Genomic DNA, 26,429 nt, shown 5'->3' with positions numbered 1-26,429 from the left:
GATCACAGTTGTTTTCTGTTTTCCCTAATGTGGTTTTGTGCCATGTACAGTAGGTTACTTTGTGTACTGTACATTGCGCTGCGTGTGTGTATTGTTTAGACTTCAGAGCACAAGGCTGCCATGGTTTTGAGATTCAGTTACTTCATATCCTTCAATTTTTTTTAACCAGCATGTGGAACAGTGTACAGTACAATCAACGTTCCATTGGCCTTCTGCAGAAACCACTCTGTGTAAAATTGTATCTAAATATATATGTTTTGTTCTCGAAAACCTAGCATGTGGCTCTCCACGTGAACATTTCCAGTACACTTCTGAATGAAAAAAAATCGAACTCAATTCACACACCTCGTATCCCGCCTATCGCAGTAACCCCCACAAGCTAAATTCAGAATAGTACGGACCTGGAACTGCACTGACAGAGGCGGATGCTGTACTGCAACCAAACAATTAATGAAGCCGACGGTGCTAACTCCTCGAGAACGCCACAAGGCATCTCCAAGGTCACCGATGAGGTGATTCGCCTCGGGCGCCGGGCATAGAGGCATGACAGCGGGAGCAGAGAACGCTAGGACGGATGCACCTATTCAGATGTCCAAAGAAAAGAGAGATGTTTGAAGGAATACGGATGTAGGAGTCATAAGCATAGATGAAGGAGTATTGGAATGAACACATTCAATGTCTATGGTCAAGGGCTTGTCTGGTATAACTCTTAGACTGTATATCGAAACGTATGGACAATAAAGTTCAAGTTAATCCGTTTCAATAAATGTTTTTGAAGTTCAACCTTTTCAATCAAGTTGTACTGGCTGTACTATACCATTCGCCTGGCCTGAGGATACATGCACATTACATATTGCATGTATATTATGTGGCTATCGCTGTGTTCATAAAGACAGGATGTTGCCCTGTATTTTTAGACAAAGGGGATGAGAGAGGAATAGAATAATTCATTGTGATTCCTTGACTGATGCTTCCTCAATACTCCTGATACATTTGGATATGTGCATACATTTGAATATATCATGGATACTTAGGCATTTCAGTTGGCCTTAAAATATGTACATTTCAAGTGATATGTAAGAGAAATGGGGAAGTGATGAGAAGGGATGCTCTTTCAGGTCACTTCTGGACTCTTAGAGTTCATAGTCTCGGTAGTAAGCTGTTAACGGCAGTACGTAATTAGAACTATTTTTCAACTTATACAGACAGCTGCCTCCTTCTTGCTTATCTAGCGAGCCCTGAGACAGAGAAGAGCCGTCTATTTATATTCGATGCTATTGAATGTAATTCACAAAGCGTTGGGATTACCAAGGGCAAAACATATCTCTCAAAGTACAAAATAAGAGTCGTTCAACAGGGAACAAAAACTATGAATTTTAACATTTTAGTCGACACTCCTATCCAGAGCGACTTACAGTAGTGCATACATTTCATAATTTATTTTCTTCCCATACTGGTCCCCCGTGGGAATTGAACCCACAACCCTGGTGTTACAAACACCATGCTCTACCAACTGAGCCACACGGGACCATTGAATGCCAATCTACAGCTAGTCTGAAACTGTTATCCAATACTCATTGCCCACACTTTTGTTGCTGTTGAACGCTTCCTTTAAACAACACTTGTGTGCGGTTGGCATAGTTAAATCAGTCTGCAGTATATCAATGGCACATAATGTGCCAATGAAGGCTGACTAATCTCTCTACTCTGCTCAGTTCTTTATTGAAACACACACACTCTCTCTCTCTCTCTCTCTCTCTCTCTCTCTCTCTCTCTCTCTCTCTCTCTCTCTCTCTCTCTCTCAATCACACTCTCACTCTCAATTCAATTAAATTTCAATTAAAGGGCTTTATTGGCACGTGAAACATGTTTACATTGCCAAAGCAAGTGAAATAGATAATAAACTAAAGTGAAGAAAACAATTTAAAAAATAACAGTAAAGATTGCACTCACAAAAGTTCCAAAAGAATAAAGACATGTCAAATGTCATATTATGTTTAAAAGGTTTAGTACAAAAGGGAAAATAAATAAACATAAATATGGGTTGTATTTACCTGGGGCAACAGGTCACAAATCTTGCTGCTGTGATGGTACACTGTGGTATTTCACCTGAATAGATATGGGAGTTTATCAAAATTGGGTTTGTTTTCAAATTGTTTGTGGTTCTGTGTAATCTGAGGGAAATATGTGTCTCTAATATGGTCATACATTTGGCAGGAGGTTAGGAACTGCAGCTCAGTTTCCACCTCATCTTGTGGGCAGTGTGCACATAGCCTGTCTTCTCTTGAGAGTCAGGTCTGCCTACAGCGGCCTTTCTCAATAGCAAGGCTATGCTCACTGAGTCTGTACATAGCCAAAGCTGTCCTTAAGTCAGGTATTCTGCCACTGTCTGTTTAGGGTCAAACAGCATTCTAGTCTGCTCTGTTTTCTTTGCTAATTATTTCGAATGTGTCAAGTAATTATCTTTTTGTCATGATTTGGTTGGGTCTAATTGTGTTGCTGTCCTGGGGCTCGTGGGCGCTCTCTCTCTCTCTCTCTCTCTCTCTCTCTCTCTCTCTCTCTCTCTCTCTCTCTCTCTCTCTCTGTTATATTTTTGGCCTTAGCCGAGGAACACATGCTCAGGGGATGTCTCGCTCTAATCATCTTTTTCATCTCTGTGACATCTCTGTGACAAACACAGTCGGCCTGTCTGACTGCAACCCGACTCAGCTTCTGGCTGGTGAAGTTTTCAAAGTTGTGTCTGTATTTGTGTGTTGACGGAGTAGTGAGTTCACACAGTACCTCCCGTTTGATTTGAACAAAGTTGTGCATTATCAGGAGAGATGAAATGTGAAAAAGTGTGTGTGTGAGTGAGTGTGTGTGAGGCGGGCAGGGTGAATTCAGTGAATGTATATCACTTAAGTCTCGAGCCAGCTGTGGTGGAGTTAGTAGGTAAGACTGTCGAAGTAGGCCAAGGAGCGTGTGTGTGTGTGTGTTTCTTTGGCCCTGGGCTTTGGGAGTGTGTGTGTGTGTATGTGCATGTGTGTGTGTGTGTGTGTGTGTGTGAAACTTTGTGTGTGTGTGCCTTTCATTAAAATACAATTACAGGAGTCTCTATTACACGGGTCGCGGGGCGCTATGGAGGAGAGCAGAGCAGGAACAGATGCTTAGAAGTCACTGGGGGACCTCCTGGGGGCCTCGCGGCTTAACGCAAAGACACACACACACACACACACACACACACTCTCTCTTTCTCTCTCTCTCTCTCTCTCTCTCTCTGTTACAAAGATACCACTAGTGTTCCTGTTGAATAGTCACTTTACCCAACCTATATGTACACATCTACCTCAATTACTGGTACCCCGTGTATATAGCCAAGTTATCATTACTCATTGTGTACAGTCGTGGCCAAAAGTTTTGAGAATGACACAAATATGAATTTTCACAAAGTCTGCTGCCTCAGTTTGTATGATGGCAATTTGCATATACTCCAGAATGTTATGAAGAGTGATCAGATGAATTGCAATTAATTTCAAAGTCCCTCTTTGCCATGCAAATGAACTGAATCCACAAAAAATATTTCCACTGCATTTCAGCCCTGCCACAAAAGGACCAGCTGACATCATGTCAGTGATTCTCTGGTTAACACAGGTGTGAGTGTTGACGAGGACAAGGTTGGAGATCACTCTGTCATGCTGATTGAGTTCGAATAACAGACTGGAAGCTTCAAAAGCAGGGTGGTGCTTGGAATCATTGTTCCTCCTCTGTCAATCATGGTTACCTGCAAGGAAACACGTGCCGTCATCATTGCTTTGCACAAAAAAAGGCTTCACAGGCAAGGATATTGCTGCCAGTAAGATTGCACCTAAATCCACCATTTATCGGATCATCAAGAACTTCAAGGAGAGCAGTTCAATTGTTGTGAAGAAGGCTTCAGGGCGCCCAAGAAAGTCCAGCAAGTGCCAGGACCGTCTCCTAAAGTTGATTCAGCTGTGGGATCGGGGCACCACCAGTACAGAGCTTGCTCAGGAATGGCAGTAGGCAGGTGTGAGTGCATCTGCATGCACAGTGAGGCGAAGACTTTTGGAGGATGGCCTAGTGTCAAGAAGGGCAGCAAAGAAGCCACTTCTCTCCAGGAAAAACATCAGAGAGAGACTGATATTCTGCAAAAGGCACAGGGATTGGACTGCTGAGGACTGGGGTAAAGTCATTTTCTCTGATGAATCCCCTTTCCTATTATTTGGGGCATCCTGAAAAAAGCTTGTGTGGGGTTGCTTCTCAGCCAAGGGAGTGGGCTCACTCACAATTTTACCTAAGAACACAGCCATGAATAAAGAATGGTACCAACACATCCTCCGAGAGCAACTTCTCCCAACCATCCAGAAACAGTTTGGTGACAAACAATGCCTTTTCCAGCGTGATGGAGCACCTTGCCATAAGGCAAAATTGATAACTAAGTGGCTCGGGGAACAAAACATCAATATTTTGGGCCCATGGCCAGGAAACTCCCCAGACCTTAATCCCATTGAGAACTTGTGGTCAATCCTCAAGAGGCGGGTGGACAAACAAAAACCCACAAATTCTGACAAACTCCAAGCATTGATTATGCAGAATGGCCTGCCATCAGTCAGGATGTGGCCCAGAAGATAATTGACAGCATGCCAGGGCGGATTGCAGAGGTCTTGAAAAAGAAGGGTCAACACTGCAAATATTGACTCTTTGCATCAACTTCATGTAATTGTCAATAAAAGCCATTCCATAGTAACATCTGACAAAAATATCTAAAGACACTGAAGCAGCAAACTTTGTGGAAATTACAGTTTTTTTCAACTGCTTACATACAAAACCTTAACATATTTCACAGCCTTTGACTCAGTAGTCAGTTGCATAAAACACTTTTTTCAAAACACTACACACAATTCTCTACCTAAAACACAAAAATCTAACAGGAAGTGACTTGCTTTCCTTTTCCAAACACAACCAATCAAAATGCTACACTTATTCACCAGGTCACACACACAATAGGACAGAGGGCAATTACCAATGTCCCTGGACAGCGTGGGGGTAATATAACTATGTGTGCTGCCATCACTCAAAACGGGGTCCTCCATCATAATGCCAGCCCTATGCTCACTTTTCTGGATGCAATTTACACAATGCTTGTCCCTGATCCAGATCAGGAGCCTGCTATATTTGTGGTTTTATGGGACAATGTTAGTTTTCACCGGACTGTTCTGGTCCAAAACTGGTTTGCCACCCATCCACAATTTGTAGTTTTGTACCTACCCCCATAGTCACCTTTTCTAAATCCCATAGAGGAATTCTTCTCAGCCTGGCGCTGGAAAGTGTATGATCGCCAACCCTATGCCCGCATGCCGCTTCTCCAGGCAATGGAGGACGCATGTGGGGACATAGAGGTTGCCTCTGTCCAAGGTTGGATACGCCATGCTAGGAGATATTTCCCTCGATGTTTGGCAAGAGAAAACGTATCTTGTGATGTGGACGAAGTATTGTGGCCAGACCCAGCCCGGAGAAGAGATAAAGCGTAGCTTAGCACTGGTGACTGCCCCCCCGTTACCAATTCCTGGACTGCCTCCCCGGGACCCCACACACACAATTGTGTTCTTTACTGTATTCTAAAGAATATACTTTTGGTTTACATATGTTTATGGTTTTGTTGTATACTAGTGTATACAACAGTAATGTTTGGCCTAAAAAATATTTTCTGTTTCTACATTGCATTGGTGTTTACAGTGTACTTGTTACCCCTCTCAGCAGATTACTTTCACTGTAGAACATTGTATTGAAATGTAGATATAAGCCTATGAAAGACCAAAGAGCTTTAGATTTAGAACAACAGTGTTTACATGGTATATCCAAAAATGTACTACTATGAAAGCAGTGTTTGCCATTTGATGCAAATGCTTCATTCTGACATGTGTTTATGGCATTTTGAATGCAGTGTTACATTTTGAAGGAGATGTGAGGCATTTTGCATTTTGTGTGTGCAGTTTTGGGAATTGTGTGTAGAGTTTTGAAAAAAGGAGAGATAGTTTTGAAAATGTGTGTAAGCAGTTGGTAAAAACTGCAATATGTATGTTATTTTCTAAACTTTTGGCCATGACTGTATTTATTCCTTCTGTTATTATATTTCTATAATTGTTAGATTTTCTCTCTGCATTGTTGGGAAGTCTACACTGTTAGTCTACACCTGTTGTTTACTTGGCATGTGACAAATTACATTTGATTTGAATTGACCCCTCACCTTCGGTATGTGTGTATCATGTTGGCAAAGGCACATGTACACACTGTCACGTCCTGACCAGTAAAAGAGGTTGTTTGTTATTGTAGTTTGGTCAGGGCGTGGCAGGGGGTGTTTGTTTAGAGTGTTTCTGGGTTTGTTGGACTATGTTCTTTGTTAGTCTATTTCTATGTTAGTTCTAGTATGTCTATTTCTATGTGGTGTTTATTGGGTTGACCTTCAATTGGAAGCAGCTGTTCCTCGTTGCTTCTAATTGAAGGTCCTATTTAAGAGGGGTGTTTTTTTCTATGGGATTTGTGGGTAGTTATTTCCTGTTTTGTGTTCGTGCACCTGACGGGACTGTTTAGTGTTGTTTTTGTATACGTGTTTCTTTTGTTTTCCTTCTTTAATAAAATAAGATGAGTTTACACGTTCCCGCTGCGTTTTGGTCCAATCCCTACGTCACACACACACACGAATGAGTCTGCCGACACAACCCTTTACAACACACACACACACACACACACACACACACACACACACACACACACACACACACACACACACACACACACACACACACACACACACACACACACACACACACACACACACACACACACACACACACACACACACACACACACACACACACTGTTGTCATTTATAACAACAATACATGTGCAGCTCTTCCTTGAAGGTTGAAGAGATAGGCTAATTGTTGTTACCGTGGGAAGCATTTTCTATAGCAAGTGGGCCTTGAAGAACATTCTCCCCTATAATCAGGGAAGAAGGAATAGCACTTGAATCGGTGGTTGTCCTAAGATGTGGTGCTTTGAAAAGGCTTGGAGGAACCAATTTCTCTCCATAAGTTATATCATGCTTCTATCTATATTCTAACTAGGTTCTACCTGAACTAAACACTAACCATAGGGTATATCTAGCTTCTAGCCAAGTTCTAACTCATTTTTATTTCAAAGATGAAGGCTTACATCACGCCCTAAGGAGAACGGTTAATTACAGTTTTTTACAATCACTTTGGCACTAATTTCGGAACCTTGATGTCATTTTTCAAAACTCTAGACACAAAACTCACAACCAATGATCAAAATGCTAATTTTTCAAAACTCTAACACTTTTTACAATTGCTTGGACACAATACACATAAAGCTAAGATCATTTGTTCATTGAACTAAAATCACCTGTTCAAAATGACACAACTTAACATCAAAGTATAACCATTTCAAAATGCAATTCACACGTTACATCTGAGATCACTTCATTACAATGATCTAACTACCAATTGATACAACTGCTCAAAATGATAAGTAACTGTTGCATTACTCTTAATGCCGGTTTTATGGAAACTGATGAACAATATTCCATGTTTATGTCATGAAAGTTTCAGGATTACAAGATCCATTGACACCAATTACCGTGGAACATGGACCAATTGGACTACATTATCTATGGATGTAATATTTCATCATCATTCTTTATCAGATACTGTTTCTATGGTCCCATGTACCACTTTTTCAGACCATGTTTTCAGATTTTCATTACTGTACACTCATTGGCCACTTTATTAGGTACACCTATCTAGTTTTAAACAGCTGTTATTTGAGCATTTGTGGCCTTTCTGTTAGCTTGAATGAGTCTGGAAATTCTCCTCTGACCTCTCTCCTTAACAAGGTGTTTTTGCCCACAGAACTGCCGCTCACTGAATGCGTTTTGTTTATTGCACCATTCTCTGTAAACTCTAGAGACTGTAGTGCATAAATATCTCAGGAAGGCAGCTGTTTCTGAGATGCTGGAATCACCATGTGTGGCATCAACATTCATACCACGGTCAAAGTTGCTTAGATTACGCATGTTGCCTGTTCTAATGTTTGGTCGAACAACAACTAAAGCTCTCTACTCTATATACTCTATATATTGAGTTGCAGGCAGCCACATGATTCGCTGTTCAAATGTAACCTTCCTTGATGGGCTGAATCAGGTCTGTAGAGCTGATGACATGACCTATGTCATTGTGTGGGATAATGTCAGGTTCCACCATGCTCAAATGGTGCAAGCATGGTTTCAGGCCCATCCACAATTTACCACCCTGTACTTACCCCCATACTCTCCTTTCCTTAACCCGATTGAGGAATTTTTCTCCACATGGAGGTGGAAGGTATATGATAGGCGCCCTCACGAACAAGCCGCCCTTCTCAGGGCCATGTATGACGCATGCAATGACATCACGGCAGACCAGTGTCAGGCCTGGATTCACCTTGCCCGAAGATTCTTCCCAAGATGTTTGGCTAATGAAAACATCCATTGTGATGTGGATGAGAAGCTATGGCCAAATCCACCAGACAGGGTTGAGGGAAATATAGAAGTACAGTAATCAATCCTTTGTTTTGCATTTTACAGTAAGCCAGGTGAGGAACACTGCAGTTGATGTTTTACTGTAGTTTTTTTCTTTTTTTGTAGCTAAATAATTTTGCTTTGATTCAAAGAAACCTATGAGTGATTTTATTGTATTTCATCAATACATTTCAGATTTTGTTCAATGATTCCACTGTGTCTGTAGTATTCTCTTTACTAGTCCTTTTACAGTGATGTACTTATTGTAGTACCATACTGAAACATGTATCACATATTTTGTACTAAAATATTTAATGATTGAACGAACAACTACACAGTGAAACTATCAGTATATTGTGTGGGTGATCTAAATTAATGTTCCTATTGTATTTCATGATAAATGAGTTATTTGAACCAATGATTCTGCAAGTGCAAGGTTTCTTTAAAGATATGAATGCACAATGCAATGTTTTGAACATTGGACTGCCTGTGTTACAAGTGATGACCGTTTTGAGTTTTGTGTCTAGAGTTTTGAAAAATGCCCATAAGATTGTAAAAAACTGTAAACTGCATCTTCCAAATGATTCATTTATCATTTTGATGCAGGAATAAAGTCTGACTGGCCTTGTAATGGAGGAAAAAGGGATACTGAGGTAAAATCAAGATAAAGATATGGGGGAATAAGAGCACTATGGTGGACATGGAGTCGTAATATTATACTGTAGAGGTTAACACTGAAATGAGAAAAGGTGGAATAAAACAAAATCCCTACTGGATGACTTAAACACCTGCACACCCCTTTAGACGTGTGGCCTCAGATGACATGCAAGCGAGCTGCTTTGCACTCCGTGACCAACTGCCATCCCGGCAGCTATGTGTTTCCTCCCTCAAAGTTCCCTTGAGCCCAAAGGAGCAGAGAGCGTGGGGGGCTCACCTGTGAACGCTCATGTCACCCCCCCCCCCCCCCACCCCCCACCCTCCCACCCTCCTCTCACCTTAAGCAACATTATCCCTCACCCCAGCTGTCACTCGTACCCAAATTCCCAGAGTGACTTTCTAAAAAAAAAAAGATGAAAACTCAATGCAGAGACACGTCAGCTTAGCTGTGCTTTAGTTGCAATACCCGAGTTCATTACGTTCATTTTATCTTTAAGAGTTGAGCAGGGCCGTGACATCTCTGCAGGGCCAGCTGTGTTAATGAAGACGATTAAATGTGGCTCTTCGAGTGTACGAGACGGTCCGGAAATAAAACACCTATTGTACGCCCAGCACCATCAACAGTTTGACAGTCACGTCTCTCCTTAACATCAACGAGAGTTTTAGATTTGAAAGGCACGCGGCGTGGGTTGTCAATAAAATGGACTCGCTGGGACACGACGTGGGAGAGCACGACGGCTGACGTTCCACGGCAATATTTTAAAAAGGTGTTCAAAATGCAGAGAGTTCAAATTCACCGTATTAGGATGAACACTTGTGTGGCAGTGTTTTAAAAGTACAATTCATATGAGCATGCGAACTATTGCATAACAATCCCAACAGTTTTTTTCTCTCCAAATATAGCCAGTACAAGAACACCTAAATATGGACTACAGCTAGTTACTTGTTGAAAGTCAACAGACATGTGGGTCAACATATTTTTGGTCTTTTGATAGTTTGTAGAGCATCTACAGATGGACTATCCAAATAAACTTTTACTAGTATGGGTAGTATCAATATATTGTTTGGCACTGGTGTGGCTTTCCGTTTTGTTCAAATTAGTGCCCCACTCCACCAGAACTGAGTACCTAGCTGTCCTGAAAGCGTAGTCTGATGCTTGGACAGGGGTGTAGTGCTGCTGGAGCGAGGAGGTGCGGCGCTCCCCTACTTTTTTTTTTACATTTGAGAATACACAAACTATTTCTGGAAAATGTATTCTGATAACTTCTACATAAATTATATTTAATTACCATGAAAATTCCATGAAAAATTATAGAATGATAAACCAACTAAATATACATAGTACCCTAGAGATATGAAAATAGTGGTTTCTTCCCTGTCTTCTCTCGGGCGGTTGCAAGAACGATAAAGAGCACTAGACTATGGGTGTGAACTGTGGAGACCCGTCGGAGGCTTGGCCACACTTTGGCCAATCAGAACGTTGAAAAAAAAAGATCTAAATTCACTATGTGTCTTCCTTGATGTTCATAAAGCTCCACGGAACCCCTCTTGCGCATTGGAACCCAGAACGATATGTGACCACTTGGTTACGGTGACACCGTTCTGCCGAGGACACCCAAACCAGAGTGGTCACCTCAAAGCCCAAGGAGCCTGACCCTCTCTGGAAGTTGCTGTAGCCCTGCTTGGGATATGTAGCCTACACTGGCTATTGGTTGAGACACAGGTCCCATTCTAGTTTGGTACGTCCAGGTGGGCAACTGGAAATGTGAATTGGGAAAAGTTGGATGTAATTAAGAGGCATGAATAGACCAAACCAAATGCTTGATCTTATGGCTGTTTCAAAATTGAATTTCCTGCAATTCTACGTAGTAATGATTTCTGTTCACTACTTGGTCAATTAATTTGATAGCATGTTTAATCTATGCAAATACATTATATGAATTGCTAGTTCACCTCTGTTTTCTTTTATTCTGTAATAGGGTATATTGTAACCATGTGTTCAAGCTAATCAAATCGAAGTGTATTTATGATACAGCGTGTTAGGTACACAATATAATGAAATACCTACTCACAATAAAGCTATCCTCGCAAACAGTTACATTAAGGCTACAGCCTATAACTAGCTATACAATAAAGTTGTAGGCCTATTAGGCTATAGGCCTGCTGAAAATTATTTTTGTTTGTTCCTGAACTGGCCGAATGGCAGAGCTATCCTTCAGCTGTCCTTCAGCACCACAAGTTGGTTAACATCATTGTGCGATCCTGGCGCTGTCCTTTCAGCACCACAAGTTGGTTAACATTATTGCGGGATCCTGGCGCTGTCCTTTCAGCACCACAAAAGGTTCTCCAAAAAATTGCATCTCATCAAGATCTGCTGCCAACGCCTAATAGTCTTACTCATCACTTTACAAGTAGAAAATTATTATTTCTCACAACAGTGCTTGTTTAGTAAAGTTAGATCAAAGCTGAATCAATGTCTCGCAAGATCACATAATGATGACTTAGCATTTTACACAACAGAACATAATACCAAAGTATAGTAGGTCTATAATGTTACTGTAAGAGCCAAAAACATTTCCTACTTTTTGGAGGGTTAGCTGAAGCTGAATAGTCACATTTCTGTTCTCACGCACCAAAAGTCAACAGAGCCACTAGGTAGGTTTATGCTTAGATTGAAACAAAATACAAGGAAGGCTAATAGTCTGTTAACACCATCTGGTCTAATTCCCTCACCACACAGTAATTCAAGAAGATCTACATTCATATTCCCATGAAACTGAAGATCAATCCTAATGATTGGCATGGGGATGCAGTTTGGACGTTTCACCGGTAAAAACGTGAAGAACTATCATTCACGACGATAGGGATGATGGCCTATATTTGAAATTAGGTAACTAACTTGGTGTTTGAGGGTATTCAAAATATAACATTTTATTGAGACAATGTGTGGGGATAGGCAGACGTTGCAATTGGAGGATGCATTTTATGCACATTCTATAATGATAGATTATTCAATTGGCCGCACATGTCGCTACAAACGTTGAGGAAATTGACATAATTTTTTTAAAAGGGTGCTCCTTCACCTAAACAAATTGCACTACACCACTGTGACTGCACCTGTCATTACTCCAAACAACCACAAAGTGGTTTCCAGAGCCTGTTCTATTGCTAAAAGGGTCTGCAACCACCATTTATGTGAGCCGCAGCACTAGCTGACAGGCATATCAGATCACTGTTAGCTCTGTTAGCTTCAAACACAGCTAGCGCTGCTCTAACGGTCCCGTTAAAAAGTGTTTGAAAAGTGACTGGTGCTTTCAGTCACTCTGACAGTAACCCTGAGGTTTCACGCTGTCTAGATCTACGACAAAGAACAATGAGAAAAGAAGACTGTCTCGTCTGGAAGCATGGAGTAGCGCATGACACTATTGTCTCTGGGTGAACATGCATATTTGAATAGAAATGCCCTGCCACAGTCGCTGTGTGAAAACCATGCTGCGTTGTCAGCGGGTGTCATGTCGAAACGTCAAATTATCTTTAATGTCATAGTTAATGATGTGTGCGGTAAAATTGAATTGCAAGCTGCGCACACAAGTGTGTATGTGCACACACGCACGCACACACACCGCGTGCGCACGCACACACACACACACACGCACACACGCACGCACGCACGCACGCGCAAATCCTCAGAGAGATACACACAAACACACTGTGTTTAACGGCAGCCACTTACTGGCGAGCAAATGCTTACATGATCACGACATCAGGCTGATACATAGTCATTGTGAGTGAGAGGGCTTTGTGACACTGGGCTAGGGGCCGAGCCATCGATCTGCGGGCCAAGGCTGCTTCTACCGCTGCCACTGTGAATCACCATGGAGGCTCCACACACTCACTGGCCATGCACACCAGGCTTAGGCTACAGCTCGATACACAGACAAATGCATGCGTGCGCACATACTCAAATGTATGAGCGCACACACACACATGGACACACACATGGACACACACACACGGACACACACACACACACACACACACACACACACACACACACACACACACACACACACACACACACACACACACACACACACACACACACACACACACACACACACACACTACACCGTCGCCACCTGCAGGCCCATAATAACAAACACACACCGCTGAGCTCCATTTGTCCGGAGCAGCGTGGCACCATCGTCGGGCTGCTTCTCACCTCAGCTGGCTGAGACTGTACAGCCAGTGGCTCAAACAGAGCTGTGCAGAGAGTGGAGAGGCTTGAAACTGACTCGCCATGTCGGCTCCAACATAGCTCCGTTCCAATACACTGGGAAAGCTCCCATAGCTCTGTTCCAATATCCACACTAGAATGACACTTAGCGATGAAGCAATGTATTGGGCATGGATTCTGGCTCAGTAGTATGCTAGTAGGGACATTGTGTGTGTCTAAAATGGCGCACTATTCCCTACATACTGCACAACGTTTGATGAGAGCCCTATAGGCCCCTGCAATATTAGCTGCCCCAGTCAAACTGCATCATGGGCCAAATCACCAAGCCACAGGTTAGAGATCAACCCTGACCCGTCCTTCCTGAGGGAGGCCTGTCACAATGTAAATCTACATGGCGATGAGGGGAGACGGATTTGACACATGGTGCCACTGGGGATGGGTGCAGTGTACTCGTTTGCGGGAGCTTGCCAAACTGCATTGGCCTCAAAGTTGACCGAGTGCAAATACAGTATTTGTATTTGTCAGTCACATGTTTAGCTATGCCGCAGCATCTTGACGAGAGAGCGGGCTGTGGATCTTCGGTTGGCTCTCAACCAAATGCATCAAAGCCACAGGTTAAAACAGTGCAATTCCGTGGCCTCTGTTTGTTTCACATTACAGTAAAAGTCTCATACACCAGATCTGGGTTCAGATAGTGTTTATTTTCTTTACCATGCAGGCCGGCAGGGTTTGCTCTTCTCTTCTATTCTATTAGTTACATTGAATCAAGTGAGCTCGAACAATTGCAGGTCTATAAACCAATCACTTTTTTGAACACAGATCTGATACAAAATGGATATATCCAAACCCGCAAAGCTAAACATACAACCCTAGATCATTACTCCCAATAGGTTCACATGTAGTAGTTACAATATGTAGGTATGTTTGTCTCACAGGGCTTTCTCTCTCACTCCTGCCAGTGGAATTCAATCAGCAATATTGTCCGCATCCAAAATAGAACCCCATCCCATGTGTGGTGCACTACTTTTGACCATAGCCCTACGGGCCCTGGTCAAAAGAAGTGTACTATGTAGGAAATAAGTTGTCATTTGGAATGGACCCAGACAGACCCGGTGTCTCTAGCTGAAATAATTGAGCGGTGCTAGCAGGGACATAAAAGAGTGAAGTTTAAGAACCGTAATGAGGGCTCCGGCTTATATTCTTCTCCCCTCGGCTGAGTTTGCCAAGCGGTGCCATTTTGTTTTTATGACGAGCAGCCAGAGGAACCACACAGGAGCCTTTAGCATTGATTAATTACCTGACTCTCTGACTTCTCATTCTGTTTATTATGATCCCTCTCTTTTGTCTGGGCTCGCCGTGCCAAGGTGAAAAGACCTGGCGAGCAAGGGGCCGTCGAGTAATGATGATAACTTTTCTCTCTTTTTTTAGCTCGCTCACTTTTTTGGACGAAAATGTCCGCAGGGTAGAGCAGTCCATCACGATGAGGAAGAGGTTTTGGCTTAAATGAAAAGACGAAGGACGAGACGGAGATGGGAGAAGGGCCGGGACGCAGCTAAACTGTACTCTCTCTTTCTCTCCCCCTCTCAATCTTTGTCCATCCAACACCCACTGTTCTTGCCTGTCCCCTAAGGCAATTTAGTGATGCCTTTCTTGACTGAGCAATCGCCAAAGGCGCAAGCCACACTAAGACGGAAAGAAGGGGTGCCTAAAAAGACGTCTTTTAAAACCATTTTTTTTTAAGTTGCTAATGTAATTTTTAACAACGGGTCATTTCCCATACAAATCGTTTAGCGAGCAAAAAGCTTCCTTTGACTGCCTTGTGAGTAAATTAAGGCGATATTTCACTAATTAAGTTACATACTGTAAAGCTCTCTTGTTAAAACCACGATGCATTTCTGCACCCAGAGCAATGAGGAGGAAGAAAAGCAATGACATGAAGTGAGTTAAGGGATTCTTTCTATTATGGGAACACTCTCTGAAAACTGTGAAAGAGCACTGTGAAAACAGAACCGAAATAATATATATTAATTATTAAACGCTTGCTTAATACGTAAAAAGAACAGAGTCAACATTGGCCTCTGGGCGCTTGCTTTTGCACTCGGCATCTCTGTTTATTTTAATTATGGATTTGAGCAAACGGAGGGGCTGCAGCGACAGGGACACGATTGGGAAAGAAACTACTGCATTGTGGGCCACTGCACACACAGATCATTTTGTTAGAGGAGGGAACAGACACATTTATTTCAAGTGTTATGTCCCTCTTCCCCACTTCCCCACTTCCGCATAAGATATTTGCACATACATGAAAACGTGTCATTTCCATGCATGCTACAGTATCCCCATTCCCCACCCTGTAAACCACCTTCACAGCCATAATAAATCATTCATGAAGCTTTGCAGTGTCACAGTGCACGTGTCCCAAATCGCACCCTACGCCCTATGAAGTGCACTACTTTTGACCAGAGCCCTATGGGGTGCACTGTAAAGGGAACAGGGGTTCAACTTGGGATGCAACCTGTGGAAATGTACAGGATTACTTATTCAGTAAATGGGATCGGTTTTTGAAGATGGTTTGGTGGATTTAAATGAATGCAAATCAACAGAGAACAGACCAAAGCTAAATGGCCATTACTCTCTATATTTCAACCAGGCTAACAAATGAGGCTGTGGCAAAGAGCTGTGTTTCTCATACTGAATACATAAATTGTCTCAAATCATCATCTGATTAAACTTTTACTCTTGGAAAGAGTATGCAATTTGTCAAATAAAGAGTTTTGTTTCTGCTGTTCGGGCCTAACCTATTGAGAAGCCAGGAGCTGGTAGTAGTTTATCTCCTTGTTGAGAGAGCTTCCCCAGTGGGGCAAAGAGATATCCCCCACTCCCCTAGCCTAAGTTGCTCCATCCTGGAGCTCCATAGGGCTAGGGGGCAGCACATCTCTAGCTACCCCCATAGACAAACACTTCTCTCGAGGGGTGGGCAGTTAGATGTGGAGGTGGAAAAAGTGCACAGACTCAATCAGAGAGCCACCAGCCTCAACATCAACAACCTTAAGTTTATTTTACCTTTATTTAACTAGGCAAGTCAGTTTAGAACAAATTCTTATTTTCAATGCCATCCTAGGAACAGTGTGTTAACTGCCTTGTTCAGGGGCAGAACAACAGATTTGTACCTTGTCAGCTCGGGGATTTGAACTTGCAACCTTTCAGTTACTAATCCAACGCTCTAACCACTAGGCTACACTGCCGTAACTCAGACATTGGCCATAATGACATTAAAGCTAAATCATCACATTAATAATAAACCAGGCGTCAGCAGGCTATTACTCACAATCGAAACTGAGTGGGTGAGCTAAGAAATGATTAATGAATAATAAAAATGGCCAATGAGTGAGCAGAAAATAACAATGACATGTTCTGTTGTCCAAAATCTCCCCAGTAAGCCCAAATAAACTGTGTTTTTGTTTCTCTGCGGCCATGAAAGTGACTGTTGTGTTCATTTCCGTGGATGTGTCCGTCATGGATGACATCATCCCTTCTCGAGTCAGAGAAGTGAAAGACAGTGGGGGGGTTGAATTGAAATGGTTTTGTCAGAAGTTCACCTGACACTCACCCAGAGGACCACTCAGGTCTCACTCTCAGTATTTTGGTTGGTGACAAGGGCCCTAAACTAAAGCGTCCATTGACTCTCATCTCAAACACATTGCTGTATATCATATAACATCAACGTTTGACACCTATATTTACCCATTGTTTAAAAAAATTGAAAATAAGGACCTCCTGAGTGGTACAGCCATCTAAGGCACTGCATCACAGAGCTAGAGGCATCACTACAGACCCGGGTTCGATCCCGGGCTGTGTCGCAGATCACCGGGAGACCCATGAGGTGGTGCACAATTGGCCCAGCAGCGTCCTGTTGAGGGGAGGGTTTGGCCGGCCGGGGTGTCCTTGTCACATCACCGCTCTAGCGACTCCTTGTGGAAGGTCGGGTGCATTGCATGCTGGCTTTGGTCGGCAGTTGTACGGTGTTTCCTCTAACACGTTGGTGTGGCTGGCTTCTTGGTTAAGCAAGCATTGTGTCAAGAAGCAGTGCAGCTTGGCAGGGTTGTGTTTAAGAGGACACATGGCTCTTAACCTTCACCTCTCCTGAGTCTGTATGGGAGTTGCAGTGATTGGACAAGACAGTAACTACCAATTGGTGGGGAAAAGGGGTAAAAAGTACCAAAAAATAGAAAACAAGCCAATCTTGTAATTAGCATCATTGTGTAGTGAAACCATGAGAAGTAATGCGCCTAAGCTGAGATCTGTTGTTTGAATGTAAACCCAATGTAAGTGTTAAATACACAATGTATTTCAAAACAGAAGTACTCTGAAGAACCGCTGTCGGTGTTTCAATCTGAATATTTGTGTTTTTAAGAGAGCCTTGTGAAAACCATTGCTGGTGTTTCACTGCATGTAAAAGGCAGCATCAAAACACAAAAAGCATGTGTTGACAGACTGTCTCTCTCATACAACCAAATGGTTTTGAAATGCCAATAATTTATAGAGTTAATATTGATTGATTTTCAGACAATATTTGAATTAGGATTTTAAAGAAGACACTGGGAATGTAATACTTTTCCTAGGGTAGACAATGGCAGTAATTATAGGCTACAGTTGTCAGGCTCAATGTGATTTATGTATATATATATATATATATATATATAAATGATGTTACAATCAAAATGTATAGAGCTATTTAAGTTATAGTAGGGGTAAAATGTATAAAGTGGACCTTCATGTGAGAAGGTGGAGGTAAACCAAGGTCGTCTGCTTGGCAAAGCACCGCCTTAGCCCACTCAGCCAGTCTTCAGGAACTAACAGCTGTGCTGAACCACCCTTGTTACATTTAGCACATGGGGTCCAATTCAGCCTTGAGCGAAGTAGACTTAACAAAACATGGACTTAAGTCGAAACACACAAACTAAAATCTCGGAATTCCACCTATAATTTTTCTGCGCTTTGTTTAGAAACAGAATCAGAAAGACAGCACATGTTTTGGGAATTTTACCCACTCAACCACAGAGGCACGTACTGTGTGAGTAACTTGGGCTGTACTGTTCAGTATTCCCCCAGTCTTGGGCGTGGAAAGAGGATATTCGTGTCAGGTATGGTCAAGTATAATAACATGCAAGTTTGTGGGCACCTCCCCTGTGATCAGGTCCTTCACAAACTCAAACAGGAAAGAGCACACCAAACACTCAGGTGAAACTCTCCAAAACAGTATGTGTCTTTGACAATGTGACTACCTGTCACGGTCGTCGTATGAAGGAGCGGACCAAAGCGCAGCGTGTGTATCGTTCCACATCTTTATCTGTGGAACTATGCAATACATACAATAAACTAATAAACAACAAACCGTGACAAAGAGGTGCAACATACACTAACTCAAAATAATCTCCCACAAAACCTAGTGGGAAAAACAACAACTTAAATATGATCCCCAATTAGAGACAATGATAACCGATAGCCTCTAATTGGGAATCATACAAAAAATCCCACATAGAAAAAAGAAACTAGAACCAACATAGAAATACATAAACTAGACAAAACCCCAACATAGAAAAAAGAAACTAGAACCAACATAGAAATAAATAAACTAGACAAAACCCCCTGTCACGCCCTGACCTACTCTACCATAGAAAATAAAAGCTTTCTATGGTCAGGACGTGACACTACCAAAATGTTATTACATTGAAGAAGGAAACAGAAAAGGAATTCACTCAACAACAACATTTGTTTTGAGTAGAACAGTGTTTCCCAAACTCGGTCCTCGGGATCCCAAGTGGTGCACATTTTGTTTTTTGCACTCACACTACACAGCTGATTCAAATTATCAAAGCTTAATGATTAGTTGATTATTTGAATCAGCTGGGTAGTGCTAGGGCAAAAAAATACATTTGCACCCCTTGGGAAACCTTGGTGTAGCATTTGGGCTGATAATGGTCACTGTATGCCTGCACTCCAAGTCAAACAGACATTTTGATTCATTGATCAGTTTTGTAAATGCAACATGTAGTTGTTAATTGACACGTCATTGTTTGCCCTACAGGACGAGAGAGGATTCCAACAGAGAAGACAACAACGACTTACGGATGTAAATATACTGCTCAAAAAAATAAAGGGAACACTTAAACAACACAATGTAACTCCAAGTCAATCACACTTCTGTGAAATCAAACTGTCCACTTAGGAAGCAACACTGATTGACAATACATTTCACATGCTGTTGTGCAAATGGAATAGACAACACGTGGAAATTGTAGGCAATTAGCAAGACACCCCCAATAAAGGAGTGGTTCTGCAGGTGGTAACCACAGACCACTTCTCAGTTCCTATGCTTCCTGGCTGATGTTTTGGTCACTTTTGAATGCTGGCGGTGCTTTCACTCTAGTGGTAGCATGAGACGGAGTCTACAACCCACACAAGTGGCTCAGGTAGTGCAGCTCATCCAGGATGGCACATCAATGTGAGCTGTGGCAAGAAGGTTTGCTGTGTCTGTCAGCGTAGTGTCCAGAGCATGGAGGCGCTACCAGGAGACAGGCCAGTACATCAGGAGACGTGGAGGAGGCCGTAGGAGGGCAACAACCCAGCAGCAGGACCGCTACCTCCGCCTTTGTGCAAGGAGGAGCAGGAGGAGCACTGCCAGAGCCCTGCAAAATGACCTCCAGCAGGCCACAAATGTGCATGTGTCTGCTCAAACGGTCAGAAACAGACTCCATGAGGGTGGTATGAGGGCCCGAACTCCACAGGTGGGGGTTGTGCTTACAGCCCAACACCGTGCAGGATGTTTGGCATTTGCCAGAGAACACCAAGATTGGCAAATTCGCCACTGGCGCCCTGTGCTCTTCACAGATGAAAGCAGGTTCACACTGAGCACGTGACAGACGTGACAGTCTGGAGACGCCATGAAGAACGTTCTGCTGCCTGCAACATCCTCCTGCATGACCGGTTTGGCGGTGAGTCAGTCATGGTGTGGGGTGGCATTTCTTTGGGGGGCCGCACAGCCCTCCATGTGCTCGCCAGAGGTAGCCTGACTGCCATTAGGTACCGAGATGAGTTCCTCAGACCCCTTGTGAGACCATATGCTGGTGTGGTTGGCCCTGGGTTCCTCCAAATGCAAGACAATGCTAGACCTCATGTGGCTGGAGTGTGTCAGCAGTTCCTGCAAGAGGAAGGCATTGATGCTATGGACTGGCCCGCCCGTTCCCCAGACCTGAATCCAATTGAGCACATCTGGGACATCATGTCTCGCTCCATCCACCAATGCCACGTTGCACCACAGACTGTCCAGGAGTTGGCGGATGCTTTAGTCCAGGTCTGGTAGGAGATCCCTCAGAAGACCATCCGCCACCTCATCAGGAGCATGCCCAGGCATTGTAGGGAGGTCATACAGGCACGTGGAGGCCACACACACTACTGAGCCTCATTTTGACTTGTTTTAAGGACATTACATCAAAGTTGGATCAGCCTGTAGTGTGGTTTTCCACTTTAATTTTGAGTGTGACTCCAAATCCAGACCTCCATGGGTTGATAAATTGGATATCCATTGATTATTTTTGTGTGATTTTGTTGTCAGCACATTCAACTATGTAAAGAAAAAAGTATTTAATAAGGTTATTTCATTCATTCAGATCTAGGATGTGTTATTTTAGTGTTCCCTTAATTTTTTTGAGCAGTGTATATATACATTGTAATTATTCTCGAATGAGTTCATGTGCAAAGGTTTAGCATTTCAATGAATAGAATTATAGACTGTGTGTAGTGAATCCATTTGTCTTTCCCGCTCTTTCTTAGTCCCACCCCTTTCCTTTTGTTTACCAAGCTGCCATATCGGTTTAGCCCACTAGGGACTTTTCCATCGTTGTTAGTAACCAATATCTACTGTTTTGTTTTTATGTATTTCTGTAATTATTTAGTTAGTAAATAAATAATTAAGTCAATTTGTATATTGCTGATTCATAATTTATGCTACCGTTTGTGCAGATAACCAATCATTTTACGATGTTCAGATGAGACTGATAGAAGGTAAAGAATAATTAATGATTGACTGCTATTGATATAAAAGATATTTAAGAGTGGATTTGGGATATAGCCGCTCTATATAATCAATTGCTTCCGTGGTGCCCCGGATTCCTAATGAGTTAATTATTGCCTGATTAATTTAATCAAATAATTAAATGTTAGGTAATCAATTTTAAAATAGCATGTCATCTCATTTTAAGGATACTAAAGACACGACACTATAATGCTATATGCTACATTAAATAGTCACTGCCAATTTAGTATGCATTAGCTCTGGCCTACCATGTCACGTTATGCCATCAAATGTAACTATATTTGCATAGCTTCATTCATGCATATGCATATTTCCATTGATATGTTTAATTGTATATTCATGTTGCAATTTAATATTAAATCAGTTAATAACTGAATTATGCAATTATGTACTATCATGATCACTTGTTATTATTTGCTATGTCTCTGTTTCCCTGCAGAAAAAAAATACATACATACTACATTTCCCAAAGGCTGGGCAATCAAGACTAGGATCAAAGACTAATGCCAACTGAACTGTCAATCATATCATCTAACTTAACTGTACTGTGATTCAAGCCATCTGAACAACTTTCCATGTGCCATCATCTGATTATGAAGACTCATGGCATAATAGCATCATGGATGACTGGTGGATCCCATTGAGCCCTGGGCTGAAGTTTTGTACGAGTGCTTCTGCTAACATTATTGCCTGTATAATGCAATATTTCCCTTTATTTTGAAGAATATGAATATTATAAATAACTTACAGATCTGTGAACTCTTACTTTTATCCATATAAAAATGTTAAAGACCTGTTAATGTTTTGATGTCATTTGATCATTTGTAAAGAAAATATAAAGCATTTGAAGCTTCAAAATTATGTATTGAAAAAGTTATTTTTGTACTCATTAATTATTATCATGGACAAACTATTTTCACACAACTATATTTTTCCGTATCCTTGATTTAAGCATAATACCGTACATTTGACCTTTTGGAATGACCTATGAAGAGTTTGTCAGCACACCATTTAAAAGCAGGGAATATACAAAAAGAGGAGGGACTCTCATTTACACTATATGAAAACTCCAGAACTAGACAGGATTGTAAACACCTTCATTGTGTTTAGGAGCTTTAGAGAGAGAAAATGACACCCAATAAGACGGGATCTAATTGTACTCGAAACACCATAATAGTGTTTTCAACCTTTTCCGGGTTAGTGTTGCCAGTCTCTGGCAAGGCGTTGCACAACTCTTGACAATGTGGTGTTACAACACCTTAGGATGAATGTTTCAGCACTCCTTAAGTCTGTCTCATAACCTCTTACACTCATGTGTTTCAAAACTCCAGCAAAGTTAAGGTTCCGTCTCCTTAAAGTTGGTGGCAGCTCAGTTGCCACTAGCTTTAGTGTTACAAAACACTTTATTTCAACAGTGTGTTGTGGTTCGAGATGTGTCCAGAGAGTGCAGGATCCAAAGTAGCTTCAGAATTCCTCATCACCAACACTTTGTAAATACAGGAAGTGTTACTAACGTTTGTTTGTAGCTAGATAGGGTTTGGCCACTGATACCCAGCCCAGCAGTGGTATGGACAGAGGCATTATGAGTAACATTAGAGCAGTAGCTGGCCAGCACCATAGATGGATGGTGTCATTTACGGGATGCCAAGGGGGACATTTTTCAACAGAATACCCCTGAATCCCTTCAGCCATAACTCCATGCACTGCTGGTCCTTTCCCAGAACTGTGGATGTATTTATACGCCACCACTGCCGGAGGGAGTCTAGTCTAGCATAGCAAGCCCAGTCTAGGCCAAGAACCTGGTTCTGCCACTGCCCCAAATCTGCTCCCTCATCCATCCATGGCTTCTTATGTGATTTATGAACCTAGAACACACAGTCGTGGAGAAGAGGCTCTGCTAGGTGACACTGGTGCTCTCGATTCGCCTCCGGGCATTTCGGTAAGAAGGTCTCTAAGTAGACCAACCGAACCCCTTCTGATATATGATGGTGACGTACAGCGATGGGAGTAGTCATGGGGGGGGGGGGTGCGTACGTGCGTGCGTGTGCTTGTGCATGCTCCCACACATCTATGCATCCCCTGTCCACGCTCTTTCGACCGGGTTATGGCTGAAAATTTGCAAGACAGACTGAAATAATTCTGTGTGTGAAAAGGTCAGAGTCAGAGGCAAGAGAGCAAACAGGCTGCCTGCTGCCTCAGCCTAATGTGGTGGAATCATTTGGTGGTGGAGGGTGGAGGACAGACAGAGGGGAGGAGGAAATGTGGCTGGTATTTATGCTTCTCCATTAGCATTCAGGCTGCAGGATGAGCCAGTGTTTTCCCAAGAATGGAGGCCTGAAAGCCATATAGATGACGGCAAACAATCAGCCTTATCTCTAAAGGCCCGAGAAGGGGGATAGATATAGGAAGACAGAGGGAGAGCGAGAGATAGAGGGGAAGAGGGAAGAGAGACAGAGGAAAAGAGAGAGGGGGAAGAGAGTGATTGAGAGAGGAAGGGAGAGAAAATTGTTTAAAATAGACCAACGTTTAGCGAATGGATGATGAATAGGCCTACAAAAGGCTCCGTCTCTTTTCCCGGAGGAGAAAATACGGAATAAAGATGTAGGCCTGGTTGCATGATAATCTGCTCTCCCTATTAATTGTCGGGCAGAACAGCCGGACAAACAACACTGTGACGTAAATCCTGACATAATATCAAGCTTTATACCAAATCCGGATGAAATGAGACTAAATGGAATCATAATACTTTTACAGAGGCAGAGGCAGGTACACTGGCAGACAGTATCCAGTCTATGTACTGTTGCAGATTATCTCCTTCAATGGTAAGTGGCCCCATCCATCAACATCAAAACAATAACAAGGAAATGGACAGAAATGTTTCTACGTAAATGCAGCTAAATGTCTGTCTATTACACCAACAGTTTAAAGAGCACAAGAGAAGAGGCTCTTCAACCGACTCAGATGAAGCCATTTAATACCTCATCTGGAGAGTAGAGTGACTGTGTGTGTGTGTGTGTGTGTGTGTGTGTGTGTGTGTGTGTGTGTGTGTGTGTGTGTGTGTGTGTGTGTGTGTGTGTGTGTGTGTGTGTGTGTGTGTGTGTGTGTGTGTGTGTGTGTGTGTGTGTGTGTGTGTGTGTGTGTGTGTGTGTGTGTGTGTGTGTGTGTGTGTGTGTGTGTGTGTGTGTGTGTGTGTGTGTGTGTGTGTGCGCGCGCGCGTGCGTGTGTTTGACTGACTCAGGCCCATATTCCATGGCTTTTACCTTCAGGCCCTGCAGCCAGAGCACAAAGCTCACGGAGGGAGGGGGCGAGTCGGGCAACGTCGTCCTGTCTGGAGACAAAACGCCATGCGCTGGCCTTGACCACAACAAAAGTGATGATAATCCACTTCCCAGATAACAATCTTGTGGAATGGATTATCAGAAACAAGCTTCCAGGCCCAGAAAAAAGTTGCCATATCCTCAGTTTAACGATACTACCACTCTAGAAATGATTGACCTATGTAAGAGATATTTTACCAGGGAAGGTGGTTCACTCATTACGAGTAAAGTGATCAAACTCACCTCGTAGAAGTTTGTAGGAGTAGAAGGGAAGAACACGACTCTCGTTGGTGTGAAAATAGCCATAGAGTCATGATGATGCTTAATGTTCTTTTCATGTTGTGCTTGTAAAACCACTCCGTCTGTCTAGTAAATTCTTGCAAAGGACAGCAGATATTTTTTTTTCTTCTTCGTTCCGGCTTGGGGCCATAATTGAAATTTATGTTGTTCATCTTTTTATGTGATTAGGGGGACTATTACATACATCTGATGGACGGGAAGGAAATCTTTGGGGCACTTTAGAGGTTTCCTCCGAGATGGATCAGCAACGAGGAATACGAGTTTTCTCATTTTTGTTTCACAGCTTAGCTTCGCGCTGACTCAGATCTTGCTAAATTTATAGGGACTCGCTGGCTTCTCAAAGAGGATAAAGGGGTTGAGTTAGAGTTACAGGCGGCTTTCATCTCTTGGTTGAATTATGGCAGAGGATTAGTACTGTGAGTCATACCTGAGCTGGACTGTATTCCAAAATGGCACCCTATTCCTTATGTAGTGCACTTACTTTCGAACAGGGCCCATAGGGGATGTGGTCAAAAGTAGTGAACTGTGTAGGAAATAAGGTTCCATTTGGGACACATCTTTTTCCTAAAATGGCGTAGCAGTCAGACGTCTTTGTTCTGTCGTGTCCCTTGTACAGTGAGGGAAAAAAGTATTTGATCCCCTGCTGATTTTGTACGTTTGCCCACTGACAAAGAAATGATCAGTCTATATTTAATGGTAGGTTTATTTGAACAGTGAGAGACAGAATAACAACACAAAAATCCAGAAAAATGTATGTAAAAAATGTTATAAATAATTTGCATTTTAATGAGGGAAATAAGTATTTGACCCCCTCTCAATCAGAAAGATTTCTGGCTCCCAGGTGTCTTTTATACAGGTAACGAGCTGAGATTAGGAGCACACTCTTAAAGGGAGTGCTCCTAATCTTAGTTTGTTACCTGAATAAAAGACACCTGTCCACAGAAGCAATCAATCAATCAGATTCCAAACTCTCCACCATGGCCAAGACCAAAGAGCTCTCCAAGGATGTCAGGGACAAGATTGTAGATCTACACAAGGCTGGAATGGGCTACAAGACCATCACCAAACAGCTTGGTGAGAAGGTGACAACAGTTGGTGCGATTATTCGCAAATGGAAGAAACACAAAATAACTGTCAATCTCCCTCGGCCTGGGGCTCCATGCAAGATCTCACCTCGTGGAGTTGCAATGATCATGAGAACGGTGAGGAATCAGCCCAGAACTACACGGGAGGATCTTGTCAATGATCTCA

At 42.6% G+C, this 26,429-nt stretch overlaps 1 protein-coding gene and 1 non-coding gene across 2 annotated transcripts in view; both read right to left on the bottom strand.

Moving 5' to 3' along the window:
• The window catches only part of LOC106602757 (catenin alpha-2), a 672,188-nt gene that overhangs the window by 322,176 nt on the left and 323,583 nt on the right, over positions 1–26,429 (bottom strand). The gene's annotated exons all lie outside the window — the stretch shown is intronic.
• Positions 1,455–1,530, bottom strand: trnat-ugu (transfer RNA threonine (anticodon UGU)). Its single transcript has one exon. It is a non-coding gene; the product is annotated as a tRNA-Thr (tRNA).

This window comes from Salmo salar, chromosome 04 (genome assembly GCF_965601325.2).
Source record: "Salmo salar chromosome 04, fSalSal1, whole genome shotgun sequence".
Lineage (NCBI taxonomy): Eukaryota > Metazoa > Chordata > Actinopteri > Salmoniformes > Salmonidae > Salmo > Salmo salar.
Note: the sequence above shows the minus strand (reverse complement) of the source record. Positions and strands in the feature narration are given on the sequence as shown.